This window comes from Anolis carolinensis, chromosome 4, assembly GCF_035594765.1.
Source record: "Anolis carolinensis isolate JA03-04 chromosome 4, rAnoCar3.1.pri, whole genome shotgun sequence".
Lineage (NCBI taxonomy): Eukaryota > Metazoa > Chordata > Lepidosauria > Squamata > Dactyloidae > Anolis > Anolis carolinensis.
The window spans coordinates 12,945,476-12,966,412 of NC_085844.1; the positions used below are offsets into that span (position 1 = coordinate 12,945,476).

The following is a 20,937-nucleotide window of genomic DNA, read 5'->3' on the forward strand; positions in this document are numbered from 1 at the left end:
AACCAAACATTAGAAAGAACATCAAGGAGATGTTTTTACCTAGTATGGCCAATTTGTTTCATCCACAACCTGTGTTTCAGGCAAAGGTCCCTTTGAGAACTGAAGATGGGACTGTTTTATGAAGCAAATCTGACTTCATCTTGATTGTTATATCCCTCTGAAGAACAGAATCAGAGCTGATCTTCCAGAAACGGACATGTTCCATGAAGATGATAAATGAATTCAGCAGAGCATCCTTGCAGGGGAAAGGAAACAGAGTGATGTTTTTGTCCATTCATACCACCTAAACAGATAACAACAACAACAACAACAACAACAACAACAACAACAATCTATTTATATACTGCTCCTTCTCCTCAAGAGGATTCAAGGCGGTTTCCGGCATGTACAAAAAGTCAGTTGTCAAAGCAACATACAACAGCATGAATGAACAAACATAATAAAAACAATATCATAAAACAGCAATAAAAAGAGTTCCATCTAAAATGAACACATTTATAGTACCAATCAACATGAAGGAGTCCAATACAGTAATCAGGGCTGCGAGGTAGACATAATCAATTAAAAGATAGGTAAAGGCTTGTACTTCAGAGTGTCATAGGACCTGGGGGTGGATAGTGTGTAAACCTAGGTCAACTTGTTGAACAGTCAACTAATCTTGCTCAAAGGCCTCCTGGAACCACCAGGTTTTTAGTTCCTTGCGGAAAGAGGGCAATGTAGGGGCTTGCCTGATCTCTTTGGGGAGGGCGTTCCAGAGCCGGGGGACCACCATCGAGAAGGCCTGCTCTCTCGTCCCCACCAGCCGCACTTGGGATGGTGGTGGGAGCGAGAGAAGGGCCTTGTTACACCCCAAGGCTGCAAGAACACCCTGAAAACCAGACAGGAGCCAGTATCACACACAAGCAGTTTATTAAGATATATATATATATATATATATATATATATATATATATATATATATGGCTTGTCCGATCGATGGAAAAAATGTTTCAATTCTCGTTTCTAAAGTAGGGGGTGCCGGCTCTTCGACATAGAAATTATTTCTTAATGTTTCACCCAAAATTTTCGGATATTTCCGAAAATTCGTAATGTTTCTAAAATGTTTCTAAAATGGTGGACGCGCATGCGCAATCGCCAAAAAACAGGAAACCAGGGGGGACTTTTCTGGGGGTCTCCCGCCCTCATTTCTTGAGCTATTCTCATCAAATTTGGTACAGTGGGAGAACACATTCCACACTCTTTGCTCAACAGATTGCAGAATGTTTCCTGTCTCCTATGATTTTTGGCGAATTTTCATAACTTTTTATAATACACTATTTTTCAATATTTGAAGAAACCTGTTCCTGGTTTGAAAGTCTTATTTCCTGTTCAATTGGGTTCTTATCACTGTAAAAGTCCCTCTTCTACTTGTGTAGACTTTGGATTAGAAATGCAGCACACGCCAAGCAATGCCTTGGCAGGAGTGCCACTGTCCTTTGGAAACTATAAATTGCCTTTGAACCTTTTGATCAATGGTGCCACTGGCTGACCTTGTGATTGCAAAAATGAAACTCTGGCTGAGGACTTTGGATTAGAAATGCACCACATGCCAAACAATGCCTTGGCAGGAGTGCCACTGTCCTTTGGAAAGTATAAATTGCTGTGGACCCTCTATTGAATCAAATCAATGTCTGACTTTGTGATTGCAGAAATAAAACTCAGCCCAAGGCTTGGGAATAGAAATGGAGCGTGAGGGAAGCAAGGCCTTGGCAGGTGCCCCACGTCCTTTGGAAACTATTTCTTCCAATGTACCCTTTAGGTTTGAAAACAATGTGTGTCTTTGTGATTGCTGCAATAACACTCAGCCCGGGGGCTTGGGATTACAAACGGAGCGGGAGGGAAGCAATGCACTTGCAGGAACGCAGACGTCCTTTGGAAAAAAAAGTTTCCTAAAGCCAGCCTCAGCAAGGACTCTGCCCCAAGCCCCCAGCCAATTTCCCTCCCAAAAAAACACAATATCGAACCAGCAACAACAGAAACACTCTACCCCCAGTCACTTAGCCCTCTCTCCCCCAAGCAAGCAAGCAGCTTCCCAGCACGTGCGAAACACCCTCTCTCCTCGGTATCCCAACCCAGAATGGCTTGGCTCAGTTGGGGAGGGGATTTTTAGAGAGATCCTCCACGTGGACGCGGAGGACACTAGCCCCACCTTTTTCAGCCATCGTGGAAGTCTCTGATTGGCCAGGGAGCGGTAGCCATGTTAGGCTGCGCTAGGCTCCCATTCATGTTAGGTTGCAGAAACAAAAAAAAATTAAAAAAAATTAAAATATATATTTTTTAAAAAAATTTGGAAGGCAAAAATTTAACGAAATTTTTAAGAAACAATTAGAGAATGGGCCAACGATGGTTCGAATTATATTGCCAGTTGCGCCCAGGGAAAATGTTTCAATACTCGTTTCAAAAAACGAGAACAATCCGAAATAATTACGAAACGAGAAACATAACGAATATTTGGACAACCCTAATATATATATATATATATATATATATATATATATATATATATATGCAGTTAGCGTATAAAGTCAGTATGAGAAATTGTCCTTAACAGTTCAAAACCAGTTCAACAATGTCCCAATTGTAATCCACAAGTGAAACTCATCAGTTCCATCAAGAAATTGAAGTTAGTCCATAAACCAAGAAACAGGAACAAGACACTGCAAATCTGCAAATTGTAATCCACTTGGAGAGTCCCGCCACAGGAAAAAGGAACGCAAGGTAAACAAACAAGGTCTACTCGAGAGTCACAGGGAGCGGTGTGGCTTGGATGGAACGTCTTGACTCAGGAAAAAGGAAAGCAAGGTAAACAAACAAGGTTTACTCGAGAGTCACGGGACGCGGCGCGGCTTGGATGGAACTGGAAACCAGGCATGGGAACAAGGCAGGAAACAAGGCTAGGAGCTGAATACTGGAACCTCTTCCGAGGAAAGTAAAGTTGACACCGTAACGAGAAACACAAAGGAGGACACCTTTAAGGATATCCTAAGGTTGCAAGAATATGGGAGTGCATGACACACAAAACTTCACATGGGAAAGTTAGTCATTATCGAGCCTGAGAGCTAACCTTTTACTTCTTCTCACACCCTCCCTTCTGCTTCTATCTCTCGTGAAAGATTCCTTCTGATTAAAAACCCCCTTGTTTACATATTGTTCACTGCCTTGAATCCCAGTTGGGAGAAAAGAGGGATGTAAATAATGAATGTAATAATAATAATAATAATAATAATAATAATAATAATAATAGGCTTTTTTTTTCAATAATTCATACCAACTCATGAAATGTCCAAAGTATGACAGCCTCAGTTTAGTCATCTTGGCTTCTAGGGAGAATTAAGGTATAGTTTGGACTAGGACTTACTCATTTGTCTTCTTGCCTCCCCATTCCTTTTTTCCATTTATATTGTGTGTTCTGAGTCCGTAAATCAGGTGTCAGGGCTTGTCTCATTTTTCATTATCTCCATGCCACCTAGAAGGTTTTAGGGACTTTATAAATAATGACAACAACGTTTTGGTTTTGACTGGTGTGTTTTTCTTTCTTATGTATTGCCCTTCCATTTGATAGATGCTGGCACATCTGAACTGATTAAAGAATCCACCAAAAGGTTGTCCTGTCCTCTTTAATCCATGTCTTCTGTTTTATTCTGAGAATATTGGGAAAGGAATGTGAAAGTGACAGGTTGTGTGTTCCGGGATGAGTTTGTTTTCTCTTTTAATTTCCAAAACCCTCTCAGAAACCAGGCACTATATACAATAAATAAGAAGTCCTGAAAGCATTGCCTCTGTTATTTATAGGCAGCTGATTGTGGGAAAGATGAGATTAAACAATAAAAAGCATCCACAAAAGAAGCCAAAAAGAAATCCTTTCATAAAACCTGCAGTGAAAACAAGACAGTCTTGGAAGAGAGGAGGAAATAATATTGCGTATCTAGACTAGTTCTGGAAACAGGTAATTTGCATCCAATGTATATGTCAGCATAAATGTGGCCTGCGTCTGTGTTTTTATCAGGTGGTTTGGTGTCTATTGAAATGACAAGAAAATCAAGCCAGACACTGTCGATTATACTGAAGAAGCATTGTGATTCAAATTCAGAGGGATGTGTTGTTCCACCCATCATTTTAGAGACTAGAATACCAAATTGAAGAGGGAGCCTGTCTCTTGATGTTATCTGTCAAGTCCCATCTTCACTGTCTTACATGCTACATCCGTGATATAATTCGAATAAAAGTGTACGGTTTCTCACTTCCTTTGTGGAACTGGTGTAATTCCACAATATGAAGAGAGCTGCAATCCTAGTTGTGATGGAATCAGATTTAACTCTGTAAGGCAAGTGGTCAGTTTAAGCAGCAAGAGGGCACTGAAGTGGGAGACATATAGATACCACCCAACTTTTTTCATCAGTCATTCAAGCAAAGATACCATTTAAGGTTACTAAAGAAAAAATAAGCTGTAAGTCCATTCAACTTTGGTATGTAGAATGGCAAGGGCACTTTTTTCTAATAAGGTGGACTAATTATTGTAGATCAAGCATCCTCAAACTGTGACCCTCCAGCTTCCAGAATTCCTGACCTTTGAAGAAGCTGGCTAGCGCTTCTGGGAGTTGGAAACCCAAGCAGTTGGAGGGACGTAGATTGAGGATGACTGTCACAGATGTTTCACAGTGGTGGTTGATTGATATTATTACTGTTGTATTGACTCTTGTTTTATTGCCTTATTGTGTTTTATCTTTTGTATATTGTGTAATGTATGTATGCTGTTGTTTTTGTAAACTATGCTGATCGGGCTTTGCCTCATGTGAGCCGCCTCGAGTCCCCGCGAGGAGATGGTGGCAGGGTATAAATAAAGTATTATTATTATTATTATTATTATTATTATTATTATTATTATTATTATTATTATGTATTTGAACACCTTTCATGGGATGTGAAAAGGGTCTAGGGATCTTAGTAGGCTACAACTAAACATGAGTCAACAGTATAATGGAGGAACCAAAAGGCCAATGCAGTTCTCAATTGCAACAGCAGAATTATATTATACTAGAATACTCTAAGGAGCCCCGGTGGCGAAGTGTGTTAAAGCACTGAGCTGCTGAACTTGCAGACTGAAAGGTCCCAGGTTCAAACCCCGGGAGCGGCGTGAGCGGCCGCTGTTAGCTCCAGCTTCTGCCAACCTAGCAGTTCGAAAACATGCCAATGTGAGTAGATCAATAGGTACCGCTCCGGCGGGAAGGTAACAGCGCAATGTAATTGGATTGCTGCTCCCAGTAGCTGTAACCAATAGGCTTGTGCAATATGGGTAAACCACTATCCATTTTAGTGTTTTGGATTTGGTGGGGGTCCAGAACGATTTTTCAGGAGCCTCCCAAATTCAGGAAGACAGAAATCCACTTCTGATCTGGGAAGCTGAAAGATTTGTTTCCTATCCAACCCATTGGGGGGGGGGGGCATCCCGGGCTCCCCTTTCTTTCATTTTAGATATTGTTTGTCCATATATCCTTCATTAAGACCTGGTTAAAAAGCATCAGAGTTAAGATACCACTATTTCTGTGATCCTTTCCCTTCTCTCTGTAGAGGAGACCTAGGCTTAATGCTTTATTAAAGCTGTTTCTACTTTAGAGGAGACAGGTGTGGCAGGTGCGTGCACTGAGCAGCTCTCTCTTTCTGCAGGAGGCAGTTTTCCAAGGCATTTTAAGGGGCCCTCCCATTTCCCAGAGAAGGAAGAGGGATCAACTCCAAGGTATCCGACCCTGGGCTTCCTTTAAAAAGACCTCCCTTCCCTTGATTTGGAGGTGCCAGAAAGGAGAACTGGCGGTGCCTTAGAATGCCTTTTTCTCTCTCAGTGCTTCAATTGCCTTTCTGCTTCTAAAACAAGAGAGAAGTGAGAGCTTAGGAAACCCTGCTTCCTGGAATCCTTTCCCTTCTGACTTTAGAGACAACCTGGATTAAATGCTTTGTTAAAGCTATTTCTACTCTAAAGGAGACAGGAGCTGCAGGTGTATGCAGCTCTCTTCCTGCAGGAGGCAGTTTTCCAATGCATTTTAAGGGAACTTCCCATTTCTCAGGAAAGGAAGAGGGATCGATCTGGAGGTATCCTACCCTGGGCTTCCTTTAAAAAGCCCTCCCTTCTCTCTTGATTTGGAGGCCCCAGAAAGGAGAACTGGCACCTTATCAGCATGCGCTTCAATCTTCTTTCTTCTTCCCTCCTCACACTCCATGTGCAACCGAAAGAAACCGAAAGCAGCCAGTTTTTGACAGCCATTGTTCTGTTGCAGTCATCAAAAATGGCTGTGGAGCCCATTGCTGTTAATGGCTTCCAAACAAGCCTAACAAGCTGAAGACAAATGTACAAAATGAATCCATGCACAAGCCAACCAGCACAGCCATTTGATAGGAATGATGGAAGCTGTAGTAGAGCAACATTATTTAAATATGTGATATATATATATATATATATATATATATATATATATATATATGGCATTGAATTTTGTCATTTATTATGTTGTAAACCGCTTTGAGTCCCCCCGGGGGTGAGAAAAGCGGTATAGAAATGCAGTGAATAACAACAACAACAACAACAACAACAACAACAACAACAACATCTAGAATGGCCCATAATGTGCCTATGATATTGAGAAATATTATCTGTGACTCCATTGGAAAATATAGCAAGCCACATAGTCATTTCTAATCACCCTAAAGTAACCTTTCTATGAAATTCCTTAGAAAGTCCCCAGAATGTGAACTCACCTCACCCTTATCTAGAGAAAATCACTATACACAATGAATTAGGAAGAATGGGAGAAAGATATATAATGAATTTGAGTTAGAGCTTTTTGGGTCTCCTTTATCTATCTGGTTGGTTGGCCATCCATTGGGAGTGCTTTGAATGTGATTTTCCTGCTTCTTGGCGAGGGTGGACTGGATGGTCCACAAGGTCTCTACCAGCTCTATGCTTTTATGATTGTATGATATGATCTGGGTTATTTGGGGAATGTTCCCTTTCCCCAGAACTCTGTATCAGCCCCCTATTGATTAACCAACATCTGACAGCATCTTATTTTCCGTTTAGATTCATCCCATTGTGTCCACTGACCTGAGACTATTACGCCCATCATGAGCCCATTGAAAATTGCCACACCACATTCCTTTCTGATAAATGGACTAACTTTTCAAAATAAACCAATGACAGTTTATTAAATTTCCTGCCACATGAAAAGCCAACCAGTGATGACATCAAATGAAGTCCTGAGCCACTCAGGTTGTGGATCCTGGCTGGACAGTTCCTGGATGAATCAGGAGCTGATGCAGGTTTCTTGAATAGCTGTCAAATGAAATAAAAATGCTCTATATTTGCAATTGTAGTATGTCAGTGCTTTGGAGTGATTTCTCTGCTGACATTCTCTCTGGCCATTGAGAATAAACCTCTGCTTTTGCCTTCTATCCATCTGTATCTGGTTTGGCATTTTGGAAACCAAAACATCCCAGGGGCCCAAAACCCATTATTTTAGTGGAGCTGAAATCACTCAATAATAACAATAACAATAACAATAACAATAACAATAACAATAATAATAATAATAATAATAATAAAAACTTTATTTATATACCGCCCTATCTCCCGGATGGGACTCAGGGCGGTTTACAGTCATAAAAGCAACACAAACATTACATAACAACATTATTAAACAAAGTAAAATAATACAATTATAACAATAAATCACACTTACATGACCAGATCAAGGGGATGGGAACCATAAACCCAATATATTAAAATGTATCATTTTAGGCTAGGGAAATCTTGTGCAATATATTCAACATCTATACCAAGAATGTCTTTGACCTCATGCCTGTCCATCTGTGCTCTGCATTCACTTCTAGATACAATCCTATAATCCTGTATTTCTTCAGTGTAGTACTAGCTAAAGTACTTTTTTTAAAGCAACTCCACCCCCATACTGCAATTACAATGAATTGTGCCAACACTGCACATTTCTGCTTAGGGTGAAAGAGTCTGTATAGATTTTTTTTATGGGGTTGGGAAAGAACGATAGAAAACAACCAGCCCTATCAATACTCATGCCTTTCTGCATCATTTTCCAAATCCCTCCTTCTAAAAGTACCCGAAGTAGGTTTATCAGTTAATTAAATGAGCCCGTCTTATTATAGTAATAACCTCTGTGTCTCCTCTCGTCCGGGAGAGAGTCGAACTTCAGAGTCTTGATGTAACCGATCCATTAAGCAATAATGGGATTAGTGACCGTCTGGGAAGTACCGATGGCCTCAGATTCAGCGTCAAACCATTAATCCCAGCTGGTCATTAGTCTTCAGGCAACGCCCTTGCCAAGGTCATTGGTAGTGCTACGAAAAGGAAAAAGGAAAAAAAAAAGAGAGAATCTGTGGATGCATATGTTCGGTCTAAGTTGGGAAATAATTTGTCAATGACGGAGCATGTCCTAGGAATTTGCATTGCCTTAGTCATCTTCCAGACTCTGGGGAGAATTAAAACATTCTTGTACTAAATAGGATTTCCTAAATCTTAGGAAACTTTGAAAGATTGTTAATTCACCCTCATCCAATTTCCACAAATCAGGAGACAATGGGCTGGATCCGGGCTTAATTGTCCTTAGGACAGATGCAATGAAATCAATGGGACTTAAGTGAGCTGTGATTAACTTGCCTCATTGATTAGAACAGGTCTAAGAAGAGTGCAGTCAAGCCCTGTTTTCCAGGATCAAACTCAAAAGAGACATGTCATTAGGAAAATCATCAATATTAGGGCCAAATAATGTGCCCTTTGTCCATAGGAGGAAGTCGCTATAGTTTGAATCTATAGGATCACACTAGTAGGATAGCTACAGTTCTAAACTATAGGGTCATGAAAGCTGAGTGATGACAAACCTTTAAAACAACATATGTCTAGTCTATAACATCAGTAGTATTCTACAGTCAGATCATTGAATTAGTACTGCTTACATAGGCCCCATCTACACTGACCATTTAATGCAGCTCAAAGATAGCATCAAACTGCAGAAACCAGACAAAAACTCCCTTAAACCACACAAGAAAAAACCCTTAAAGCATACCAGCATTTTGTAGTTGTGCAACCATCGTCTGAGCCTGAACTGGTTCCAGGATTTCCTATGTAATCATCTGCACAGATCACATACAATTCACCTAATTTGGTTCCATATCAGAACATAACATTCCTAAGCACTCCAATTCAATGATATGGGTGTTAACCATAAATGAGGAAAAAGGCAGACAGTGTGTTTCCAAAATGTTTATACAAGCAAAATGCCAAGAGGGAAAAGGGTGCTAGGTTTTGCTTATTGTCACCTCAAGCATGCAATATAGGACAAGAATTTTACTAGGGCTCCTCCATTTGCAGTACTATTTATGTTGTGGGATTATGTGAAATCATTGAAATTACACAGTCAGTCATCTCCAGCATCTCTTGTTCATTAGTTAGGTTCAGCTGTGCTAGTAGCAGATCATGAAAGAGCAGTGGGTGGGGTTTTCTTGCAGATAATTAGGTATTTTTCTTGGTCATTGTCTTTTTAATTCCCTTTTGCCTGACTGAAAAGCCTAAATGAATGTTATATTTGCCTTTCTTGTTAATATGTTTGCTTAACTCTCTCTGTGTGTTTTAGGTAGTGACAATTACTCACCCGAACTTACTACAATAGCTTCTAGTTATTGTTGATTTTATACGTTAGATGGAAGGCAGGAAGTCTTAGGCCCCTTCTACACTGCCATATAATACAGATGATCAAAGTAGATTATCCACATTATCTGCTTTGAACTGGATTATATGAGTCTATACTGCCATATAATCCAGTTCAAAGCAGATAATCTGGATTATATTTATTTACAGTATTTATATTCCGCCCTTCTCACCCCGAAGGGGACTCAGGGCAGATCACATTATATACATATAGGGCAAACATTCAATGCCCATATACACATAGAACCGAGACATAGACAGACGCAGAGGCAATTTAACGTTCTTCTGAGGGGATGTTCGATTATGGCCACAGGGGGAGCAGCTGCTTCATCATCCATTGTGATGGCACTTCCTCATTCCAACGTCGTAAATTAGTTAAATTTTCCTCCCCACGTTATAAGTGGTACCTTATTTCCTACTTGATAGATACAACTATCTTTCGGGTTGCTAGGTCAGTAAAATTAAATTAAAATTTAATACATACATAAAAGCATAATTAAAATACATTCCAATGTTAAGACACGTCATCCAAAAGCAAGGTCTAAGACCGTTCCATAACAGTTGCAAAATTTTCATGTCAACGTATTGCACTGTGCTATTTTTCAAAGGCTTGCTCCCAAAGCCAGGTTTTTACTTTCCTTCTGAAGGCCAGGAGGGAGGGGGCTGATCTAATATCACTGAGGAGGGAGTTCCACAGCCGAGGGGCCACCACTGAGAAGGCCCTGTCTCTTGTCCCCACCAATCGTGCTTGCGAAGGAGGTAGGATCGAGAGCAGGCCCTCCCCAGACTATCTTAGACTCAGAGATGGTTCATAGGGGGAGATACGTTCAGGCAGATAGACTGGGCCGAAACCATATATATGGCAGTGTAGATGGGGTCTTCAAGCTCATCTGCATTGTAGAATTAATGCAGTTTGACACCACTAACTACCATGACTCAATGTATGGTATTTTTGAATTTGTGGTTTGATAGGGTACTCTTCAGCAGAAAAAGCTAAAGACCTTGTAAAACTACAACTCCCATGATTCTATACCATGGCAATTCAAAGTGGCATTTGCACTGCATTAATTATACAGTGAAGAGGCACCCTTAGATAATCAGAAAAATTTAGATTTGGACTGCAACATTTATCTGTTCCAACCACCTCCCATGTAGGAATATGCAGTTTCAGCATTCAAATGGTGTCAAACTGCATTAATTGCAGAGTAGAAGTACCATAATATAGGGGAAAGGACCCTTCAGTTATCCAAGTGTTGTTGGACTCCAAATCCCATCATCCTGGGGCAAAAAGTTGTGATAAAAGGAATTGGAGTCCAACAACTTCAGGCTCCCTACTCTTGCTGGATATAGTTGGAGAAGCTTCAGTTACGTGTGTCTCTGTTCCTTTTCTCTCTCTTTTTTCATTTTTCTTTTCTCCGATGAAATTGGAAAACTGCCTGCATTTTAAACTATCCATTGTAGCAGCCACATTAACTATTGATCAACATCTGCTCAAATATTCTGATAGAATCCTACCCAACAGTCAGCCTGGTCTTATGTGTTTTACTCCAAAGTAAGTCCTTCTTTATCCAGGGAGATTTACTCCAAGCTAAAAGCACGTGGAATTGAAGTTTTTGCAGTACCTACCCTCTTCCCTTCCAGATGTGCTCTATCAAGAAGCATAATTCATGAAACTGGTTCATTTATTTAAAAACAGCTCTAAAACCTCCCAGCAGAAAGACAGTTTGAAATAGAAAAAAGAAGAGAAAACAGCACGAATGCAATTGTTGAAGAGACGGTCTAAGAATGACGGGTCTAAGGCACGGGAGGAATGTAGATAATCAATATCAAGATAACTCTTCTCCAATAGAGAATTCCTTATCTCAAGGACAAAGATGTTTTTGGAGACAGGCAACCGAAGATTGGATTCTCTTTTGTCAAAAACACAAAGTGTGTGACCTCTGCTAAGAGGGGAACTGCTTCAATCCAGATCTCCTTCATTGAGGGGAAGGGATTTTTGGAGCCGATATGGGAATCAAGCATCTCTTGGGGTCACCACTGATGCATGAAAAGCCCTGACACACCTTGCCCATTTTTCCAGTCATTGAAAAGTCATTTCTCGGCTGAAAACCATGGGATGATTTTTCTCTCTGTCTCACTACATTCACAGATACATTTAGTAAGAACATATGAGAGAGCCTTCTCAACGGCTGCCCCAAGCTTGGATACCTTTGCTACAGATGTTGGAGTTGCCCTCTTCTTACTATTCTTTTGTAAACTTAGCAAAATTATGGGGCAATATCAGCAATGACAAACATGTGTACATCCCCTATGTACATGCAAGATACTCCACTTAGGCAGAAAAAATGAAATACAAAAATACAGAATGGGGGACGCCCGGCTTGACAGCAGTACATGCGAAAAAGATCTTGGAATCTTCATGGACAACAAGTTAAACATGAGCCAACAATGTGATGTGGTGGCAAAAAAAAAGCCAATGGGATTTTGGCATGCATAAATTGGAGTATAGTGTCTAAATTCAGGGAAGTCATGCTACCGTTCTTTTTTGGTCAGACCACACCTAGAATACTGTGTCCAATTCTGGGCATTGCAATTTGAGGGAGATGTTGACAAGCTGGAATGTGTACAGAGGAGGGAGACTCAAATGATCAAGGGTCTGGAGAACAAGCCCTATGAGGAGCGGCTTCAAGAGCTGGGCATGTTTAGCCTGCAAAAGAGAAGACTGAGAGGAGACATGATGAGGGCCATGTATAAATATGTGAAGGGAAGTCATAGGGAGGAGGGAGCAAGCTTGTTTTCTGCTGCCCTGGAGACTAGGATGCGAAACAATGGCTTCAAACTACAGAAAAACAGATTCCACCTGAACATGAGGAAGAACTTCCTCACTGTGAGAGCTGTTCAGCAGTGGAACTCTCTGCTGCAGAGTGTGGTGCAGGTTTCTTATTTGGAGGCTTTTAAACAGAGGCTTGATGGCCTTCTGTTGGGGGTGCTTTGAATGTGATTCTCCTGTTTCTTGGCAGGGGGTTGGACTGGATGGCCCATCTTCCCTCATCCACTACGTATATGCAAAATCTGAAATCCAAAACCCTTCTGCTCCTATGCATTTCAGCATTACTGTTGCTGCTGCTTCTTCTTCTTCTTCTTCTTCTTCTTCTTCTTCTTCTTCTTCTTCTTCTTCTATCATTATCATCATCATTTCCTTTTATAAAAAGCCCAATGTGTTTCCGCTCTCATTTTATTGATTGAGCTTCTTCAGGAGCTATATCTATTATAAAGTCATCCTTCCACATTCACTGAGGTTAAAAAATTAAATGCTATATTTTTACTTAAGGGTATATCCCTCTGGATATTTTTAGGTCTTCCAGCATGACTCTATGGTCAACCTCCCCTGTAAACTGGCCATAGAATCACATCGAAGGATCTAGAAATTCTTAGAGAGACGTCCTCATTAGAAATATCTAGGTCCTCCAGCATGAGCAGAGAAAGGCATATTTCAGGGATACTTTGACTGTGTTTTTCCTGCATGGCAGGGGGTTGGACTAGATGGCCCAGGAGGTCTCTTCCAACTCTATTATTCTATGATTCTATGAAAGTTGTCCAAGAACTCACAATGGAGAACTGTGAAATTCCTGGAGAGAATATTTTTAATCTATGAATAATCAAATCTGCAAAAGTCAAAACCGAAGGATGACTGTTTCTCTTCTTCTTTTTAATGTTATGCTTTTATCTGCCTTGGATTTTTTCACAATGTACCAGCATTTTTAATTGTATGATGTAAACTTAATTGATGTATCTGTATTGGCATTTGTAAGACGGCTTGAGTTCCAAAATGTATTTACACTGTAGAATTATAGCACTTTGACAGCACTTTGAGTGCCATAGCTTAATGTCACAGAATTCTGGGATTTGTGGTTTTGTGAGATGTTTCACCACCTCTTCAGAGAGATCTGTAAGACTTCTAGGTATCTCATCCAATTAGAGGTGGCAATTTGGCAACTGAAATGCTATCCCACTGTGATACCTTTCTGATGAAGAGGCACTCTCTGTCATTGGACTCACTTTGGCTGCCCTGTAGTAATGTGAAATCATTAATGAGGAAATCAGTGTGTGTGCTCTCACATGACAATAAACCTGCCTTGGTCATTAACACAATTTTCACATCATCATCTACATTTAATTCTTTATTTGAAGTGGAGTTATTAATAATCCCCCGGCTCAGGAGAACAAAGGCTCTCCGAGTGACTTAGGTACAATCAGCTTTCAGAAACCAAAGTCTCTGCTTACAGGCATAAGGGATGGTGGGGACAGGTGCTTAATGATTAGCATTTTAATATTTTAATTCTATGTGACCAACATTAATCCAGGGATTTTTGATGCCGTTCAAGTCCCGCACAGGCTTTTTAAACATGAGTAAGTTAAAAGGAGCCAACGTGGTGAAATGACTTGAGTGTTGGACTACAACTCTGGAAACCAGGGTTCAAATCCTTGTTCAGCCATGAAGCCCTCAAGTCATGATTTTTCAGCCTCAAGAGGAGGCATTGGCAAACCATTTCTGAACAAACCCTGTGGATAGATTTGCTATGGGACCACAGAAGGTTGGAAATTTGAAGGCACACAAAAACAAAGCTAAATATACTCTTCATCTTGGAGAAAGAAGCCTCAGGCTTCTTTCCTGGTGTTGCTTTTCATTTTTTAAATAAAATAATTAGATTATGGAATCATCCTTATCAAAATTCAGATGACACCTGATTGGAGACAATAGCTGATACTCCAGAGGACATAACAGATTGGCAAGTTGTGCCAAAGCTGACAATTTCAACAGAGATAAATGTAAAGTACTGCATCTAATTAGGAAAAATTGAATGCATAAATATAGGATGGGTGGCAACTGACTCCAAAGCAATACATCTGGAAAAGATCTAGGAGTCTTAGTAGACCACAAAGTGAATATGAGTCAACAGTGTGATGTGGCAGACAAAAAAAGCCAATGCAATTCTTGATTGCTTCAACCAAAGTATAATGTCCATGTCGAGGGAAGTAGTGGTCCCTCTCATGTGGAATATTCTATCCAGTTTCCACACAGTAGGAAGAACTTATTTTTAATGTCAGATCCCATCAGCAGTGAACAGATTGTCTTCAAGTGTAGTGGACTATAAAATTGTTTAAGAAAGGATTGGATGGACATGCATTAGGAATGGTGTAAGTGTGTATTCCTGCATGACAAGAAACTAGGAATAGGTAGCACTTTTGGTCCTCTCCAACTCTAAGATGTTATGATTCTATGAACATGGATCCCATTTTCCAATGCAAGCATAGAGCAAAGAAGAGGTGAACAGAATGTTCACACTTTTTCTAACCCTCAACAAGAAAAGGTATCTTAATAACACACTCAGACACCCTGTAAGAGCTATTTGACAGTAGGATAGATTGTCTCTGACAGTGATGGATTCTTCATCTTTGGAGGTCTTTGAACAAAGGCAGCTGCCAGGAGTGCTGTAGCGGCATAATCCTACATAGTACGTGGTTGGACAAGATGACTGTTGTGCTTGTGTCCAAATCTAAGATTCCCTGATTCCCTGATTAAGAAAGCTAACAGATGAGAAAGTCTGGGTACAAAGATGGCAATATATGCCTGTTCTTTTTTTGTTTGTTTTTGTTTGTTTTTTTTGAGAAGAGTAAAAAAGTTTGCATAAAATAATTGCTTTCAGGTAAAAAAAAAATGTTTCATGAAAAACAGTGTATCTTCTGCTGGTAATTACAGGGAGAGAGCCAGGACAAATAAAAATTATATGCTCTTTCTGCTCACGGCTTCTTTCTTTCAGCTTATCTCCTCTTCTGACTTGACAAGGACAAGATATCAATGGGATTCCTTAATCAGAGTGTGGGGTTGAAAATACTTCCCTGGATCCATCTGTGGGCCACACCTAGAGCATATCCATAGAATCAATGGTAATTTTTATTGATTACTAGCTTGGGGATCCAGCCATGCCCAAGTTATTAGAAGAAGGCATTGTTTCATAGAATCATAGAATCATAGAATAGTAGAGTTGGAAGAGACCTCATGGGCCATCCAGTCCAACCCCCTGCCAAGAAACAGGAAATCGTTTGTTTTGGAAAGTTAGGTAATATCACTAAAGTTTGGTCCAGATATGTCGTTGGGTGGGTTCAGGGCTCTCTGGATAAGACTGAACTACAACTCCCAGATCTGAGGTCAATCACCCCCAAAGCAGGCCTGTATGCTCAGTTGGCCATGTTGGGTCTGTGTGCCAAGTTTGGCCCAGATTTGATGTCAGCTGGATTCAGTGCTTTCTGGATACAGGTGAACTACAACTCCCAAAATCAAAGTCCATTCCCCCAAACCCCTGCAGTATGTTCAGTGGGTCATGGTGTTTCTTTGTGCCAAGTTTGATCCCAGTCCATTTTCAGGTGGGGATCACAGTATCAAAGAAGGTACTGCAAGTCCCATTATCCATGGTAAGTTTGGTCCAGATACATCATTGGTTGGGTTAACAGTACTCTCTGGATGGAGGTCAAGTACAACTCCTGTAAATCATGGTGTGAATTCTCCCCAAACCTCTTGTTCAGTTGCTGATCAATTCCTCTGTTAACTGTGTGCCATAGGAAAGTGTAGGAAAGGGTTAAGGGAGAGACAGTGGGCGGAGTCATGCAAATTAGGAAACCCTGGAATGTCCAGTCTGGAGGAAAACCAGAACATCTAGGATGAAATTGTCCCCACATGAAAACCTTTGCTTGGGTGGGGGGCAGAATGGTATTTGTGGAGGACACTGGCAGGATTTGGGTTACATGTTCATGGCGCTCACTATAACCTGCATGTCAGTGGAGGGAGGGCCATTGGTGTCTTCTGAGCAGTGAAAACTATAGCTATTTGTGGAGGCAGGAGACTGTCTCAGTAAGTGGACATTCCCCATGCCACATACACACATACACATTTTTCACTTTTATTATGTGTATAGATATGGATCAACTCAGATTCGAATGAATAATTAGACCTGAACCACAGATTGTCTCTGATCAGGGAGCACCAAAGAGCAATTTGGGAATAGCACAGACTACAGGAAATGGTATACACAGAGGAAAATGCCTGTGCAGTCTACATAGGGCTTGTTCAGAGCATCTTGAATTACATACCACATGGCCAACAGACACAAATATTAGAATAGTATTCCTAGTAATGGTATTGGCACGCAAGTAACAACAAACACAATCATGAATAGTCTGTGTGTGTTTGCTTCTAGAAAAAAAAATGTGGCCAAAGAAAAATTGCTTGTAGTCATGAAGGAGGACATTCTGACCACACATGAAGGCAAAATCCATTGTATTTAGTCAGACTGTCTTTATGGACCAGATGAACAACCAGATGTAGTTCACTTTAGAAAAAGCAAGGAGGGTATTTGCTCTTGCCTTTAAGCAGATGGAGGATTAAGACATGCAGCAACCAGAGATTGTTTGAAATACAGAGGAAGACAAAGCTAGATGAGTCTGGAAGGAACTGGAGCAAAGAGCCATTAGGAATCAAAGTATGTTTTCCAACATATGCACATACTAAAATACAAGAAACAAATATTTTATTTAAGTTATCTATTAGTCTCAAGACCCACTGAATCAATGAAGACTTAGAGTGTAGCTATAACACTTTAACCTCTATGATTTTTTTTTTCAATCGTGTCAGAAGTGACTTGAGAACATACTGCAAGTTGCTTCTGGTGTAAGAGAATTGGCCGTCTACAGAGACGTTGCCCAGGAGACTCCAAGATGTGTTACCATCCTGCTGGGAGGCTTGTCTCATGTCCCCATGAGCTAGAGCTAACACATAGGAGCTCACTCTGTCTCGTGGATTCAAACCGGCAACCTTCAGGTCAGCAACCCAACCTTTAGGTCAGCAGTCCAGCTGGCACAAGGGTTTAACCCATTGTCCCACTGTGGCTCAATGTCTCTGTGATTCAGTGCAATTGAATCCTGGACATTTACAATCTCTGTAGACTTTTCTGTCAAAGAGTACTGGTGTCTCATCAAACTATATGTCCCAGGATTCCATAGCATTGAATAGCATAGTTAATTCTACAGTGTAGATGCACCCTTAGTCAACATTTATATTACTTCCATTGATAGAGTGTGTCTAACTCTATTTGGGCTTTAGGCCTTGACCTAAGTGACCCTCTGGTCCTCTGGATATTTTTCCTTATAGCCCTAATGGCACCTTGCTATTGGCCACTTTAGATTAGACATCTAACTAAGTAGCTTAGATGGCCAAGATTTCATAAGCTGAGCTTTCTCCTAGGTGAGACGCCTCTTGTATAGGACAGAACAATCTCCTTGCATATAAGGGAAGAAAGGCAGTAGTGTCTGGGCACTGACAAGACATGGGGACAGCAATCCATTTTGATTTTTTAATCCAAAACCTATGTTTGGTTTCAGAACCTTGGACAGCACCATCGGAGTTTGGTAAAACCATAAAGCAGAATCACAGACCCACACTGACAGGAAATCCACCAAGCACCATTCTCTGGGACAGGTGGTGCTGTAAATCATGTCCTGAACTTCCAAAGTTGCCTTCAGATTGAACCATACAAGTTCAATTGCCTATCCAGGAGTCAAATTCTGTATGAAGAACGGGAGAAAAGAACTGCTTTGCTATCTGCAGCCGCAAAATATTTTGGGCCAGCCCTGTGGTGAAGGGTAGAAATAGGGTCATGTTGGGTGATAGCAAGCAAAACCCAGGAAGAGTTCGAAGTTTAGGCTGAACCTGAAATGTTCGTGCCAGTTTCAAAAATCTTGCTCGCAGCTTGGACTGGAAGCCGGCCTTATTGGAAGATCAAACCCGCACTCTCACAAGGAGACATTGTTATCTCTGAACGCATTGCCAGCCAGTTGAAGGGGCCTATGGCAGAATCAGAGCCTCATTATCTCACAGCCATTGATTCTGATGCGGCTCATTCCCGAAATGTTTTCTCTCTTTTGCTTCTAGAGATTTAGGGAGGGACGGAACCTTTCAAAAAGCACTGGAGCTTTGATATAGTACAAATTACCAGCTCTTTATCTGCCGTTGTATAACCCTGCGCTGGAATACAATGCAGAAAGTTTCTTCAAAGGGACTCATTATATTGCCACACAATATAATCATGTCGAGATGGGTTACAGGGTTTTGCTCTAAATACTCTTTGGTGCTTTTACTGGAGTCCTTTCATCGGGTTGCCTATCCTAAATGGCACATATGCTCCCTTCCATTTAGTTCTTATTCTGAAATGACAGTTAGCTATATAAGATATATAACTCGATTACAGGAACCTTACTCCTTAGCCTACCATCAAGATCGGCTAGATCAGTAATTTCCAAACTCTAGATCTCCAGGTGTTTGAGACTTAAAATCCCAGAAACCTTGGCTGCTTTGGCCAATGATCAAGTATTCTGGGAGATGAAGTCCAAAACAGCTGACTATGGGAAACAATAGGTTAGATCAGTGGTTCTCAACCTGTGGGTCCCCAGGTGCTTTGGCCTACAGCTCCCATGTTGAGAACCACTGGGTTAGATGGTTAAGCACAGCAAGAGATGGGGCTTTTTCAGTGATCACATCTTACCTGCAAACCTTCTACTAAAACAGTGGTTCTCAACCTGTGGGTCCCCAGGTGCTTTGGCCTACAGCTCCCATGTTGAGAACCACTGGGTTAGATGGTTAAGCACAGCAAGAGATGGGGCTTTTTCAGTGATCACATCTTACCTGCAAACCTTCTACTAAAACAGTGGTTCTCAACCTGGGGTCCCCAGATGTTTTTGGCCTTCAACTCTCAGAAATCCTAACAGCTGGCAAACTGGCTGGGATTTCTGGGAGTTGTAGGCCAAAAACATCTGGGGACCTCAGGTTGAGAACCACTGCACTAAAAGGATATATGTCCTTCTCACAGATGATGTGGGTTCTCCTTCTTTTTGGCTGACAATTTCCAACACCCATAACATGGCTGGCAGAAGATTCTGAGAACTATAAAAATAAACTTTCCTAGACTGGTTAGTCTCTTTCTTACCTATTTTAAAAATAGGTATGTTTTTAATTATTTCTCTTTAGCTGGGGTGGATTTAAGAGTGGCTCCACATATGAGGGATGGTCGTTTTTTGAACTTCCAACTGAAGGAGGAGCTCACCTGTTTTTTCCAGAATCTCATTGAAAACTTACATCTTCATAAAAGGACTTCCTTATGTGGGAATCAGAACTATGCAATTAAATGACATCCATATGCTGTAGAGGGTTGCTTTTACTATATAGCAGAGCCAACATGGTCACTGATGCCCATTGATATCTGACGCATTATAGGATTATGGCACAATGGCAATAATTGGCAACAGTATCAATGTGCCCTGTATTGGTCTTGGTGAGCATTTGACATCATTTCACAAGTCAGTAAAAGAGTTTCTTACCACCTCTACTTCATTGCTAGGTGGGTACACATAAAGTTACATAACAGGTCATTTGGGATTTTAGCATGTGTCCCTTATTGAGCTGGAAGCTGTCCTTTATTATAAGGGATGGTCACTACTTGAGGACTGGAAAGATTTTCCTTTGATATAGAAGAAACAAAATGCAGAAACAGTCTTGATTTTTTGATGTAGATGCTTCGTAAAGACAGAAATATGTGCACCATGCATTTATGGATGCAAACAATATATTGAATTTACAGGGAAATATGCAATAAGTTATCCACATTTGATGGGGTTAGGGGGTGCAAGACCCTAACAAAAGTGTGAAAATGGCAAATAAAAAACTTTTTAAACCTAATAAAACATTTCTCTATGAATCTATAGACCCTTCAGTGAGAGTCTGTGGTCACCTTCCAGTAGAAGCTGAACAAAGAGTTGCACTGGAGGAGATAGAAATTCTTAGAAAGAGCACATTAATCAAAATCCACAAATAATCAAATCTGCAAAAGTCAAATCTCCATATGTAAAAGTCCAACTGAATAGCTAAGGTGCCGGCGAGGTGGCGTATCACCCCAATCCTTCAACAGTTGCACTGGCTTCCGATTGAGTACCGGATTACTTTCAAGGTGTTGGTACTAACTTTCAAGGACTTACATGGTCTGGGGCTGGCGTACCTGAGGGCCCGCTTATCCCCTTATCAACCCCAGAGATTAGTTCGGTCTAAAGACCAAAATTTGCTTGAAGTC

At 40.8% G+C, this 20,937-nt stretch overlaps 1 long non-coding RNA gene across 1 annotated transcript in view; it reads left to right on the forward strand.

Annotated features, from left to right (window-relative positions):
- The window catches only part of LOC107983738 (uncharacterized), a 50,284-nt gene extending 29,762 nt beyond the window's left edge, over nt 1-20,522 (forward strand). Inside the window, exons 3-4 of the long non-coding RNA XR_010005861.1 lie at nt 15,586-15,712; nt 18,200-20,522. This is a non-coding gene — a long non-coding RNA (uncharacterized LOC107983738). The remainder of the gene's footprint in view (nt 1-15,585; nt 15,713-18,199) is intronic.
- The last annotated feature ends 415 nt before the right edge of the window (nt 20,523-20,937 follow it).